The sequence below is a fragment of the Brachionichthys hirsutus genome, chromosome 23 (assembly GCF_040956055.1).
Source record: "Brachionichthys hirsutus isolate HB-005 chromosome 23, CSIRO-AGI_Bhir_v1, whole genome shotgun sequence".
In the NCBI taxonomy this organism is placed as follows: Eukaryota; Metazoa; Chordata; class Actinopteri; order Lophiiformes; family Brachionichthyidae; genus Brachionichthys; species Brachionichthys hirsutus.
The window spans coordinates 811,587-827,003 of record NC_090919.1 but is presented as its reverse complement, the minus strand read 5'-3'; positions in this window follow the sequence as shown (position 1 = coordinate 827,003).

Here is a 15,417-nt window from a genome sequence, read left to right as displayed (position 1 = left end):
GTCTGACGGTAATAAATTGAGGTGAAAGAAGGAGGGAGCGCCGGAAAACGTCCTTCGTGACGACGGCGCTCACTCTGGCGAACACGCGTGGAAGTGCTCTCCTCCCTCTCTGATCTATGGACTGTCACGATGGATATTCGCAGAAATGCTTTATCCCATTTCAGCGACGCCGATACGAACTGCCTCTGACACCGGCTGCAGGGAGGCGGAGAAGTCGCACAACACCGATTCTCCTGCGTATAAAATAAAGCTTCGGCAGCGTAACCTGAACCGGGTTCCACATCGGCGGGTTCCACGTCGGATGATGTGCGTGTTTTACTGACAGAAATACCGGGAATGATGATTCATGCTCTCGGTTGACCAAACGGCGTCGTGGTTGGATCCTTGACATTTTGACTCTCGGATTATTCGCCGAGCCTCCGCCTCTTGTGGGTAACCTCGCAGGATAACGTCCTTTAAGAACAAATTAGTTCCCCTCAGAAAACTAAAATATAGATAGGGGTTCCGCGCCGTCTCTGAATCACAGAGCCGCCGCCGCCGCCTCGCCTGACTGAAATGAATACCCCGGCAGGGTTAGGTCACGACTCGGGCAGAGGAAAAACCCGAATGAAGCGGCTCCAGCGAGTCCCTGCTTTGGCTTCGTACTGATTTGTGGGTTTTGGCCGCCTGACGGTTATTAAACTGTGACTGTTATTTACCACAACGCCCGATCACGGTTTCCACAAGCGCTAAATGCCCCTCGCAAGTAAGGTAACCGGGGTCCTCTGAGCCGAGGTGCGGGTGAGACAGCAGAACTGATCACAGCAGACAAGTTCCTGCAGAAACCCCCTCAGCCGGCCCGGCGGCGCCGGTCGGGTCCAGGTTGGGGGTAACTGGGTGTGAAATGGCTAAAGAGAAGCAAAGTTGTGATTCTACATCTACCTGGGATGAGTCAACCATCGCCAACTTGTCCCATCGCATTTTCATCTCAGTAAGATTCGGAACTCCCAGAAGACTAAAGCCTCCGTCTCCAGGCGACGGCGTGGCTCCTTGGCGGCCGAGCCAATTAAGCGTGGGATGAAATGCAGGTATTCTACCTTCAAAGAAATCCATTCTCCCCTCTCAAGGACCGCTGCCGAGCGAATTGAAGCGATATTCTGGAATCGGCGACGGCGCCGCAAACATTAACATTTCCATTCTCTTCTCATCACTAACAGCCCCGGGGAGACGCGACCATGCGTATTCTATTAACAGAAGACACGCCCTCTGCTCCCAAGTCGCAGTCTCGATTCATACACATCCACAAATCCCTCGGCAAAAGCTGTTTGTGTTCACTAGAGCCTGTCGGGGACGGGGGGGGGGGGGGGGGCACTGCGACAAAGACAGAGAAAGGATGGAGAGAAGTAAGAAAGGCAACGAACAAACGACAAAAAAAGGGACTTTTAGCAAGCAGCATGATGCTAGCACGATACCCGACCCTCTAAAGCTGACGAATGATTCGTGTGAAAGCTTTTAATTTGAAATGTCTTCATCTTCGACCCGGCTTCGAAGAGTTTTGTGACGCCCGGTGGCGTTCGGGCGGTAAGGTCAAGAGGACTTTCCTCTGCAAAGACGAAGGAGGATTGTTTCTGGGTACCTGTGAAGTTGTTGCATGATGACATCATCGGTAATGAAGAGGGCTTTGCACCGTCAAAGAGGGCGACGCCGCCGCCGCCGGACCTTCATGGCGTCTCAACGTGACACGTTGTTGACGAGGTTTCTTGATCCTTCGCGTCCGTCCTTCGGCTTTGGGCACTTCCGTTGGAAACACAAGAACAGCGGGAATCATTATCTTGTCTGATAGGAAATAAACGCATAGTTAATTTCACAGTAGGCACGAGCGGCGCTGCTGTCGGCGGAAGCTGTTTGCTCAGCAGGTGAGCAACACATCACAAGGTCTCGAACCCGCCGCGAGTCGGACCCGTCGGAAAAATACGATGTCGCCGGGCACAGTCAAGAACAAATCGTACCTGCTCCGGGGCCGTAATGAAATAAAAACAATAAAAAAAACGCTGTAAATGGCCGGGGATCAAAGCCCCACGAGTTTCTTGTACATGCAAGCATTTAAATTTGCACATTTGAGTTACTCGCGCCTTGTCGGAGCCCAACTTTCCTGGACTGCGGGCGCTGCGCTGGGCCCTGATAGTGGAAGGTGTTTATCACGCAGTGGAATCCACAGTGGAGCCGCTGCAGGGCTCAGATAGCGAGCCGCCGCGTCACACCCAGTCCTCTCCCAGCAGCCACAATGGTTGCTGCCGCGGTTAAAGATGGAGAGACGCTCCTTCAACCGCCGTCCTTCCATCTCCCGAGGAAGATCCGACTGAAGCTACTCTCATCCCGGTGTGGCGCAAGGCTGCGTCTTCGGAGCCCTGTAGAATTAACATCTTCCACTTTTCCTTTACATGTTACACAACAAATAAACCAACCGGGAGGTTATCTCTCTCGTTTCGAACTTTCAAAGTTCACATCAAACACGTGTGACGGCAGGAGAGACCGGGCAGGCCGCGGCTTCTCTTTCTGTGGACTCAGTGGGGTGGGACTGGGACTGGGACTGCCCCCCCCCCCCATTTGTTTCCACATCTTTCTGTTGGGGTAAATAGTCTCTCACCCCCACAGAGAGCAGCCTCCACATCCTCTCACAACTCCAGCCGGAACTCTAACTGGAGATAAGAAAAGACAACACTGCCCTCTAGGTGAAGAAAATGCAATAACACCTGGGTAAGTGTGCGTATGAGGGGGGGTGAGAGGCAAGCTCCTACCTGCAGAGCCTTCTGCTGCTTAGTCCTTGCAATCAGGGTATTTTTAATTAATGGATTTACTGAGCTTGAGCTAACAATAACAGCCAATCGTTCATTTTGACAAAGAAAAATGAACTCGTGTCTGAGATGAGACAACCTTTAAACACAAAAAGAAGGTTTTCTTGGATTCTGGTTGAGAGAGAAAAAAAGGGGGAGACGGACGAGATGCTAAAGAGAGGATGGGATGCCTCCTGTTGGTGAACGTAGATGAAGCCGAACCGGGGCTAAACAGCAACCTCCATTAAAATGACAGTGGCTCTTGAACGCTCCCTCTTCTTTCCAGCCCTTGTTCTTGTTGCACATGGCTGGAGGGAATGGTGGTGGGGGGGGGGGGGGCGGAGGGACAGGGGCACAAGCCTGATTTAAAACAAACGTATATATAACAGCCAAAAAAAGACGTTGATTGACGGCGATAATTAGCCAGCTGAAGTCGCTTAGATGGAACGAGGCTGGAGCATTTAGCACGCCGAGATGCACAAACGCATGTTGATTGAAAGCAAGTCACAATTTGACCCCCCCCCCCCCGGATTAAGTTTCATGATTGCTGGTGTTGAAGCGCCACACACACGTTTAACCTCGGCCCGACGAGCATTATAAACATCATTTCACTAATGCCGTGAGCTAAATTTAAACTCTGGGAAACAGGCAAGGCAAGAACGGGTACCGCTCACGAAGCCTTGAAGCAACACGACTTCTGATCACATTAATGGAAGTGTTGCGCCGCCCCCCCCCCCCCCCCATCATTCTCCTCTCGGCTCCTTTTATGTGGAATATCAAGTCGCCGTCAGCGTGGCCATTAAGGCAGAACGAGGGAAGGAGGGCTCCAACTTGCTGCCAAATGGTCCAGAGAAATGAGGATTCCATCAGGCTGACGGACCCCTCGCCGGCTTTCTGAAAAGGTGTCATTTGCTTTAATTTGATTGTTTTGCCGGCCAATAATATGGCTTTTATCAAGCCCACCTGCAGATCGTCCTCAGCCCACCCTTCTGCGAACAGACTACCTGCACGCATATTAATATCCAGAGAGATTTCACAGCGGAATGTTTATAGACAGCAGAATCTGCAGAATTACAGAATTAGCATTCCAAGCATATACATAATCGTACAGCTAAAACTTTTTACAAGTTTAAAAGGGACATTGCTAAAACATACTGCAGTCACGCAAGCACCGATCTACCGCTCCAAGTCCACGTTAGCCACATAGAAAGTTATTTTTTCTTATTAAACGCTGAAACGTTAACAATTAAATACGTCCATAAATTCACATCAAACTAACGAGAAGTGAATTTAAAAAATCTGCTTCCCAACTTTTTTTTACAGTGTTGTTATGCAGCCTGTCAAATCGTCTCCTATCTCCCCATTGCTGCCCTAAAAGCAGACAATAAGTCCAATATTTTGCAGCTGTAAGCCGGCTGTTTACCGCAGGTTTGATGCAGCCCGCCTTTAATTGCATTCATTATCTAAAGCTCCAGGTCCGGGCCAAGGTTGCCCAAAGAGATGGGGGATTTCAGTTATCTCTTGTTTATTCAAAATATATATATATAATAATAATAACCGCCAGCGCGGTAGATAATAAGTAATGAGCACATATTGTGGAAGTAAATAATGAAAAAGCAAAAGCATTGCTGCTGCCCTTTTATCATCCCCCGTTTCCCCCATGCAGAAAAGAAATAAGGACGTGTAGGCCGCCGCGGCTTAAGACCTGCTGGAAGTCCAGGGGAAAATGAACGTTTCTTTGTGTGAGAGGACAAATAATGGCGTCGTCCCGTCTCCGGCGGTGAAGTGGAAAATGGGGATATAACTGAAAAGCAGCGCGTGTACATAAAAAAAAAGGGCCGCATGAACTTACCTGGAAGGAACGAGGCGTCAGCCGGCATGAAACAAAATAAAAGTTAGTCAGATATTTAAATATTCAGGATGTCTCCGGCTACAGCCAACTTGTTGCCATGCCGGACTCTCTCCGGGAGTAAGAGAGTCTGGCATGGCAACAAGCCGGACTTCCTGCTGAATAACACAACAATCCTCCCGTGTTCTCTTCCAGCATCAACAATTACGCAATTAAATATTAGCATCATCATTTATTTCATCTGAACTCCTTTCGTTTGCTCTTTGGGCACCGAAAAACCCCAAATGTTACCGTCGTGTCGTTCTGTTTTTAATTAAAAGGTATTGGCATGATCAATTCAAACCCGACGCTTCGGTGCTGAGAGCCTCTCACTGCGAGCTCCCGTTTGATATATAACACTCATAACCCCCCCCAGTAGGGCGCTTCCACCCCGCTGGGCTCCCTTCTTTTCTACTTTGACTTTCACTTTTATTGGGCTGCAGGGATTAATCTGCTGTTAATCTGCGACAGGTGAAGTTACTGCTGGCCAGGATTGCAGATTGAAAGCACTTCCTGCAGCGTTGCAGGATGCGACGACGAACAGCTTCTCCATTGGAGCTCCGGTCTCGGGGAAAACGCTAATTAATTAGCATTCTCTTCCCATAAAAGCGCTCGTACGTTAGCCGCTGAACGAACGTGTCGCAGCCACCTGGCAGCCGGTCGTGACTCAGCTCGGTGCGGGCGCCCGTCGCAGCGAGTTACACGGGATGGCATACGCAGGGGCAGATGGGACGGATGCTTCCACCAGGTTTATCTATCAGACACGTCGGCAGCACTGATCGAGCCAGGTGCCAAAACGGCTAACGGCCTGATTGATGAGAACTGCTCCACTTCCACGGTATAATGTGTAGAAGTTGTTGTTTTTATTATTTCCACATCACAGATGTGGTTTTAATCGTTCATTTCATGTATGCATGTGCGGCACGACGTTACTGCCATGCGTGGGGGGGCACATTTAGGGCAACCCGGACGCAATAATGGGGACAAATTGCGAACATTTTACCCTGCATGAAAAACGCATTCACTGCAAATCCCTCCTGAGGAATCGGCCGTCACACTGGCTCGTTTCATTTGACATATTCATTCTCTCAAAAACGTCATTTTGACAACAGCTGCACGTTCAAAGCCCTGACGTTCGCCTCGAAGGGATCGAATTCACCAATCAGAATATCTCAATTAAAAACGCACTCGGATGCTGTCTGTAATATTTTGTTGGGTTTAAAGAAAGGTGCAGAACGTCAGAAATAAAGGACCGCAAATATATTTTCATCGTCTCTGCTGGGCATTTTGCTGCGAAATATTTCTGAGCGGTTAAGCTAATATTCATCTAATGCTAATGACCTTTATTGCAAAGCTGTTTCGGTGCAAACCCAAGAGCCAGTGGCTTTAAACTTTAATACCAATGAATAATTAAAGCGCTGGGAAGAGACCATTAAGCTGGCCAATAAAGACGAACGGTGCTGCCGTGTTAAAGGTTGAAACGTCGAACGGGCCTGGAATAACCGTCATTTTGAAAGCATTACATCACACCGAGTCAATAATGCTAAAAGCTATCAGAACCGCCAAGTAATCGATAAGCAGAGTTATTAAAAACCCGAGTAATAATCTCAAACTTGTGAACCCGGGTTTGGGCTTCATGAGGCCTCGGTCGTCCCGACAGGATTACAGAACTCCAGGAGGGGGACGCGGCATCAGAGGCGATGCCTCTGCTGAGCAAGCTATCTCAGCAATTACAGAACCCGGAGAACCGCTGCATAAGAAGGCCCGTGCATGAGCGTGCACGTGCAAACACACTGCAGCCTGACTGGAGGGGGGGGGGGGAGGACTCATTGTGATAACCGTGGCCTTGGCAGAGACACGCAGGCGAAGACGAGTTAAATAGCATTGATGCCAAGTGCTATTACGCACAGCAGCAGGAGGGAAGGATCTTAAAGCCACTCTTTGTCTTAATGCGAGGACTCGGGAGTCATCATCTGTGCAAGAATTAATGGCACTGCCATCACTACGGGGCAAAAACGTCATTACACAGGCATGTATGCGCGCGCAAAGACTGGAAGCAGACTGCCGGGTAAACAAAGTCAGCGACGCTAATGAAAGTTTCAAAGTCAGCCACGAACAAAAGTAGGAAACGACCTCGCTTTCAGTTTCAGGCCCCCAAAGAAGTTATATCCTCCACTGGGAATCCGGCAAACCGGTGCGGACCTTTCTCCAGCCCGGTCCGGTCATGGCAAATGCCGCCCCCCCCCCCCCCCCCACCTGCCCTTCTGGTGTCTTCTTTAGGCAATCGGGCAAAAACTCGAGCCGTCACCCGACGCACGATTGATGGGTTCGGGCATGTCTGCGAGAAACGCTGCTTCAGATAAACGCCTGCGCTTTAAGGTTTTAACAAATTGCTAATAAAGATGTCTATCATCTGCGAACAAGTAACCTTGCCGACCCGCCGGAGTCTTGCACCGAGCAACGGGTGGAGGGCGAGACCAGCGACCCGACGAATCAATCACGCATAAACAACGCGACAAGAAGAGCTCCCCGGCGATAACGGTTCCGAGAGAATACTGCGGCATAAAAATGGATAATGAAAGCCAAGAAGCCGTGCCAGGAATAGCATCAAGCTAATATAAGAGATAAGCAATCAAACGGGGAGCCGACTTGCGGTAAAGGAATCAGTTCTCTTTCATTCAGATTGATACTGGGGGGGGCGGAGGGGGGGGCTTTTCATAGCTGGTCTTTTCAAAATATTATAAAACTTTGAACTGAGAACTAATTAAAATCCATATCATTAAGAGAATTTTGGCTCGACTGACATGCCGTCGGTACTTCTTATTATATTTCGACGACATGAACTTTAGAACGAAGCGTCTGTTTCTGTCTCAAATTCTACACGTGTGTCTGTTGTGACTTGAATTCAAAGTCTTCAGAGTATATATTTGTATTTTGAGGCGATACGGAACCGAAAGACGCAGCGTTTAGTCCCCCCGTAGGAGGAAAAGCATCCAAACGGGAAGGATGGGTTCCGAAAAAGAGGCTCGGTGGCTCAGACGGGAACTGGCAAGAATCCGTGCGACTGGAATCCGTGTCGTCCTCCTCGCTCCATCAAGTCCGATACGGCCGTTCGGATGATGCGTGAAAATTTACGCAACAAGCCAAGAAGCAGGACAATGCACGAAAAAAAGAAGGATATCTGCACCCGGTCGAATCGGGCCAAAACCAAATGGTACCGTGGGAAAAGCGCTGCGACGAACGATCACGTTGGGTCAACGTCGTTGAGAAACGAGCCACTTTTCCAGAGATGTCATTTGCAATGTCCCCCAGCGTCCGTCTCAGTCCTGGACGCAGGTGTTGGACACCCCCTCTAATTGCCCCCCCCCGTGGATATAGAACACCTGGATTTCGACGAAGCAGCCAGCGTTGCCGCGGATCCGTCTTTGCGCGTCTCGTCAAGAGGAACGGATTGGCTTGTTCTTGACAACACTCACAACTCCTTGAACTTCGTAAGTCAATGAACGACGTTATTGATCTGAAACCAGTTTTAGTGCTTCCTCCGTTGGAGTGACGTGAACGCAGCGTCTGCATGCAGAGTAACAGACTCGTGGGCGAGCGTTCGGATATTCGTTCTGCAGGCTTAACCTGATTTATTGTCACAGCGGATATCTCGGATCGGTCAAGAGACTCCCGTGTGATGATTCCAAAGGATGGGGAAGTGCAAACAAACAAAGTGTTTGTCCATCAACGCCGGGCCGGTGTGTGCCCCCCCCCCCCCCCCCCGACTGGGTGTCAAATGTCCATTTATCTTGCTGAACAAGGTGGCAGAAGCCGTCCAAGGATTAAAGAACTGGGTCTCTGGCCGACTCTCACCTTCAGCGCTCCCTCAACTTGGAATGAGGGTGCTCCATCATCCGACGCGTCGGGTGACACCGGCTGGGCACGCGGAGAGAAAGAGCGATGGCTTCCACGAGAGGCTTCCTTCTGGCACAACCGGGCCCACTTCGGTTTCCCGTCACGCGTTATCTGCACACGGACGAGGAGGGAGAACGCCGGCGGGCGCTCCCGATGCACGCCACGGCGACGGTCGTTGTGAGAGAGGGCGAGTTTCACTGTTCGACTTTCTCTCCTTCTCCTTCAGGTTGTTTGCATCACATTCATTTTAATTAGAGATCGCTGGCATTACAAGACGCACGTGCATTTTTATTTAATCTAATTATCTTAAAGGCGGGACTCTATCCATAACTGTCACTTTTTAATCACGAGGTTCCTCTGAAAAACAAGTGCAGACAGACGAGCTTCTCATCACGGCCTCGCCTCCTGAACGAGATCAGAACCTGCAAACGTAATTAATCGCCGCGCGCTCGCGTGTAAGATGCAGAAACACACACACCCGGAATGCACGGTGGGCTCTTTCACACTTGCCCCCAAACAGTCATGCTGAAAATCTAAGGCAAATTTTCATTTTACGGCCCGTCAGCTCCGTGATGCAGAGCAAATGAATGCAGCAGCAAACAAATCTATCAAATCCCACATCAAAACAGCCGTGCGCTCTCTCTCTCCCCCTCTCTCTCTCGCCCCGTGACTTAAGGACACGGATGTAGCGGCGGAAAGGAGCGAGGGAGGACAGGACGGAATGGCGTCGAAAGCGGACGGTTCTGGATCCTTCTCTTCGGCTCTGATTCCAATCTTGGTTTTGAGACCCCCCCCCCCCCCCCCACACACACACACACACACACACACACACACACACACACACACACGGACACACATCTCCATAGCGAGGGATTACAGTTGAAAATAAACGGTGATAATTGTACAGCGACAATGCAAGAAATGGAAGCCCCCCCCCCCCCCCCCCCCTTCCTGAAACCCCATTTGTTGACCTGAACAAGTCACGAGTCTCCCTCCAAAACCTTCCAACAGGCTCCAGGTACAAAACGAGGCCTTCTAAAACTAAAAGAAATCTCCCAAAAGCCTTCCGATGCGTGAAAATCCCGCCAATGGAAGCAGCGGCGACGTTGTAGGGCAGCGTCTGTTCACTTCAGCGCTTCTCGCCGGGCGTCACGCAGGGAGAAAATGTCAATTTCATGCCGTATAGACTTTGATTAAAGGGCCTAATGGATGCCTGTCTGGAACATGACAGGTTAATAAGTGTATTTTCCACAAAGCTTTTTTGTTCGTCTCTGCTCGAGCGTTCGCTCCCTTCGGTGGGAATGGCGAGACGAGCTTTAATCAGAGACGCGCTTTTTGATCCGCTGCGTCGAGCTCAGCAGCTCAGAAAATCGGTGACATCACCGGAGCTCTTTGATTGGAGAATGAGAAACGCGCCGGAATGCGGAAGCTTCATGTGTGTACTTTTTTTTTTTTTATGTTTCGGGGGCATTTTTATCGCCGTCGCCGATAAAGACGACTAAAATTAGGAACGAGAATCTGGAGTTTTTATTTTTCCAGCAAGCCGCCGAACTCGAAATGATGACTTTGGCTAAATGAATGTGCTGCCGGGCTTCCTTCAAAACGGCTCCGACGACTGTGAAGGGGAGAAACGCAATCAGTCATCAATGGCCATCAATTTCATTCCGGAGTGAGGCCGCTGCGTTTTGTGCCGACGCTGCAGAATAGTTTGACGGAGCGCTGGCTGCTTTTACTGTTAGTTTGTTGGCAATGAGCTTTTCCATTACGGAAATACCCCCCCCCCTCGTCGAGGGGACAGGATGCGTGTGTGTAAACAGTGCGTTTACATCACGGGCGTCGGGCCAGAAAAGGGCCGGGCCGACGGCGGGTGAGGTCATTTCCTGTTAGAGGAAACCATCCAATTTAAAAAGGAAATAAGTCATTGTTTCCCCGGGACGCGTCACTTAGCGGCACGAGTGATGACTCGGGCTTCAAACACTAATAAAGCGCCACCAGGTTCCGCATCGACCGCCAACCATTTCAAAGAACGTTGTTGTTGTTGTTGGTGGTAAAAAAAACTAACTTTAGTTCCCACGTGGTCCAATCAATCCTCGACACCGGAATTAAGGAAATGAAACGTTTTCTCACGGGTACAAAGTTCGGCCTTTTTGCCACACAGATATAAAAATAGATGTTTTTTGCCCCCCCCAAGAAAAGAGAGGAAATTAATTGGGAAACTCTGGGCTTGGGTGTGATTGTGACTTTGATCAATGACTGGGGAAACTCATTAGCAGCGGGGGCCAGTGCGTGAGGCGGACCCTGATTCCGTGCCAGTCTGTAATTGACAGCTGGATGAAGCAGGTGTGCCCGGCGACACCGATGGGACGGATGGATCGGGGGGGGGGGGGAGACAAAGGGGAAGCGACACTGAAAAGCACCAAAAGAAAACAAACAGGAAGTTACCAACAGGAAGTATTTGTATTAATGTGGAAATATCAGTCGTGGAAGCAACGCGGCTTCTCGTCTCCTAGCGCCCAAGTCGCCCGCCTTAATGTCGCCGTTTAAAACGGGCCCCGCCCCCGTTTTCATGAGAACAGCCCTCCACTTCCTCACCTGAATTGAGGAGTGGAATTAAAAGGAAGGAGGATTAAGTAACTCCTGATTACCTCATTTAAACAAAAAAGAATCTGGAACCTGGAAAACACATGCGCACCATCTTGATCTGGCAGGCTCTCTCAAACCGGGGGCGGGGAGCGTTGAATTTAATCAAGCGCGCTGTAATTCCTCGCCGTGCGTGTGCGTGTGCGTGTGCATGTGCGTGTGCGTGTGCGTGTGCGTGACTCAGGCTCCTAATGGCTGCTCATAATCAAGCACCGTGATTAAGCGCTCTGAGAAGTGGGCGCACTCTTAAAATCCTTCGGAGCTGTCCGTTACCTCCGAGCCGAGTGCACTCGCTCCCTTGCTGCGGCGGCTACGTGGGCGCTCATTAGCCTTTGTAGCACGTTGCCCTTATTTGCCGGTGGCTTCTTCTCACTTCCGCGGCGTGAAAAGGCACGTAAAAAGAGCCCTCGACTGCAACCGGTTGAAATCCGGCAATGTGGCACCGGGAAGAGCCTCGAAAGTTCTCCATTTCAAGTCTCACGATTCCACTCCAACGGCAAAGGGGAGAACTTTTCCTTTTTTGTGCAACTTTCAGCTCGGGTAGCTTTCACAAAATACACTTTTGACATTCGGGGGAAACGGCACGCCACTTTGGAACGAGAGAAGCTCCAGAAACACGAAGGACGGCGGAGACGTGAACGCGAGACCAAAGGAACCGGCGCAGCTCGATGGTCGACCGTCAGCCCCGCCCCTTAAGGAGTCGGCTGTGGTTCGAGGCCAGACGCGGGATGCTCTTCTCCACATGGTGAGCGACATTAGCCACGCGGCGTCATTAGCGAAGGCCGTCAACTTTAACCGCGCCATCTGTATTCCGTAAACATCGCAGCGCCGTTTTAAGAACGTTATAAAAGTCACTCGCTGTTTGTTTGGCATTTCCCGTGCACGCACGCCGCTCCCTCGAGGCGCCGCGGGAGACGGCGTGATTTCTGAATCCTATTCCACAGATTGTAGCCGTCATAGGAAAACCTCCGGGCTGACTGGGTCGCTCCTCAACGGCGCCCGTCAGGTCGGACTCGCTAACGACGCATCGGCCGCTTGGAACATTCAGAGAAGCGAGCAGAACGCCGCTTTAATCGAGCATCATCTATTTACCCGTCATAATGAGACTTGAAACGCTTAAATGGCTCCCGAGACGATTTATTGATGACGAGAGAGAGAGAGAGAGAGAGAGAGTCAACCACAAAAAGCAGTGAGAAACGAGCAACAGAGAGTCAGGCTGCTGCGACTCCTCATCACCAGAGACGTCTTCCATCAACTCCGAGCGGTTTGTGGTTTCTTCTATCTGATGAGACCCATCTGTCATTCGGAAAACAAACAGACAGACGCCTGACAATGTCCCGACGTCTATCAAAGCCCGATCCGGCCCTCGTCTTGCGTCTTCCCGTTCCGTGCAGCGACTAACGATACGTCTCTGATCCCAGCATTCCAACGGGCTGTCAGGGAACGCCGTGCACGCCGTGCCTCTCACGTGCGATGCATGGATTTACGTGGAACATGCGAGCGGGACCGTTTGCACATCCACGGAGGGTTAAATCCAACCCGCTACCCGGCGGGACTCAGGGCAGCTCAAATCGATGGCGCCTTCAGTGGCTGCTGATTAACCTCCCCCCCCCCAATCGGTGCCTCGTTTGACGCCTGCACGGATCGAACGTAAGATGTAATTATAATCATCACGTGCACAGAAGTAGAGAACGCCGAGTGACACGCACGGTTTCTTATCGCCTGGCTGCCATTTCCCTTCAACCCGGGAAAAAGATGGAGGGATGGGGAGAGTCAGTGTGGAGGAGGAGGAGGAGGAGATCAAATGGCGGGGCGGTTATGAGATGTGCGTCTGATGGCGCCGCTTTGGCCGCCACACCAGTCAATCACGATTACAATGGCGAGGAGAGACGGGCGCGGCGGCGCAGAAAGAGCAGGAGCGATAATTACAATGCAAGGGACAAGATAATGGGAACACGCTGCTCTCCCCCAATCACTTCATGTATCAGCAGCCGACTGACCCCCCCGCACTGACAACCAGCAATCACGGGTTATATTTGCTAAATCCAAAATGAATTAATGTGGGGGGGGGGGGGGGGGGTTGTGATCCAGCTCTGAGTTTGCCTCATGTTTGTGTGCAGACGTTTGTTAAATGTCAAAGAATATCGACTCGTACTCCCCCCCCCCCCCGATGAAGCGAGCGCACAAAGCGTGACATCATCATCGCGGGATGAAGAGCAGGCCGCATGGGGCCTCTCGCATCGGTGAAGACGACCTCGGACGATTACGGGCGTCACCCGAGGAAAATGCGGGAAGCCAAGGTCGCAAAGTCGCAAAATTAAAAAGGTAACGTCAACAAAAAAAAAGTTACAAATCCAACAACAATAATGAATAACTCGCAGCCCATAAAATGTCATGAACTTAATTCTGATTACGCGTCTCCCTGCAGGAAGCTGGGACGCCGCCCCGCCTGCTCCTTTTAAGGATCGTCAACGGAGGTCATTAATCACAGGATCATCTAAATTACATTTACCGTAAAGCATTAAGAGGCTTAATGGAAATTAAGTTGTTTATGATGTGCATGATTACGAGGGTATCTTCTCTTTATGGGATGAGCAGTATGGGACCGGCGCCGCTTCGGGGTGGGGGGGGGCGACTCCGATCGCGCAGCTGCCGGCAAGAAGCGTTCGAGCGAAGCGTACAGGCGCCATCAATCATGGCGCTGTTGCTAGGGGAAGCTGTGTTACACTCGTTCGTGTTTACACGTCCCGGTCCGAGCGCTTCACATTTTACACGCGTCCACCGTCCAATCAGAAAGCTTTATAGTAGCTTACACCTGGCACGCATTGTTAGCGGCTAGCATCCACAGGATAGCGTAAAATGTAGCAAAAGCATACTTTAAATGCTAACGCCGTTAGCCGAGCCTGCTCTCACGATGTCGATGAGTTCGTGCTCGCAAACGAAGCCGTTTACACGCCGTAGTCGCTTCAGACTGGCGTAAGACAGAAGGTCGTCTTCCCTCCCGCGCGTCCGACAAACGACAAAGATGCCGTGTCGCGCTTCCGCGAGTCGGAGAAGGCGGGCTTATTTTGCCGTCCTCGTGTCGAAGGCCGCACCATTTTGAATGTCGGGGAATATCAGGCACATTGCCCACGTCTTCTTTGTGCAGGTCACGGTACCGAGCGACGGCGAATATGGTGCGTGCAGACAAAAGAGCGGGACGCGACCACAAGGTGGAAGCCGCTCGGGGGAGGACGCCCAGCTAATCCGTGGTCATCAGCTCTTTTAAGCCTCCAGACTTCACAGCTTCCCTTTTCCGCTGATGTTTCCGCCTGAATCCATGACGGACCACCTCCGAGCGTGCCCGTCACGCCCCATTGGTGCCCCCGGGCACGAGCCGGCGAGTCCCCCATGCAGCGGGGCCCCCGCCTCAACCCGCGTTCCCCACATTATCGCAGGAAATACGTCTACGTTTTCCTCCCACCTCTAAAAACGTGCAATTTAGCTCAATCGATGACTCTAAAAATTGTATGTCACCCCTGGCGACACGTTCGGGGTGTACCCCACCTTTCGCCCATAGCAAGCTGGGATAGATCCAGAGGGAAAAGAAAACAAAAACAGGCTCAATAAAAGAAAACTCTCAACACACACACACACACACACACACACACACACACACACACACACACACTCTCTCCCTGAATGCTCAGTTTAACGGTCATAACTTGAGTCTTAGCAATCACAGCTCAAAAAAAAAAAGGATATTAACATTCCCAAATGAGTTTCCACAAACGATCGGCCGGGGTCGGAGCGCCAACACGCAATCAGGGTGGCCTTTGTGGCAAGAAGCCGCTGAGAACGGAAATGTTTCCCCGGCTAATGAAAGGATTAACATTTTCAAATCGTCATTAGGGAGTTCAAAAGTCAGGGAAGAGAAAGGTTGGCGTGGAGGGCGATGAAAGCGCTTCCAGCCGCGTGTCAGCATGAAAACGGGAGCAGAAACCCTGAAGGAGGAGGAGGAGGAGGAGGAGGAGGAGGAGAAGGAGAAGGAGAAGAAGGACCCTCGTGGGTGAAATATTGTTTTCCATCAAATCGAGGGGTCACATGATGGGCGAACTAGCCTGTTAGCGCACACACACACACACACACACAAGTATTTAAATACAACAGGCATTAAAGCTCCTCCTATAAAATCAATAT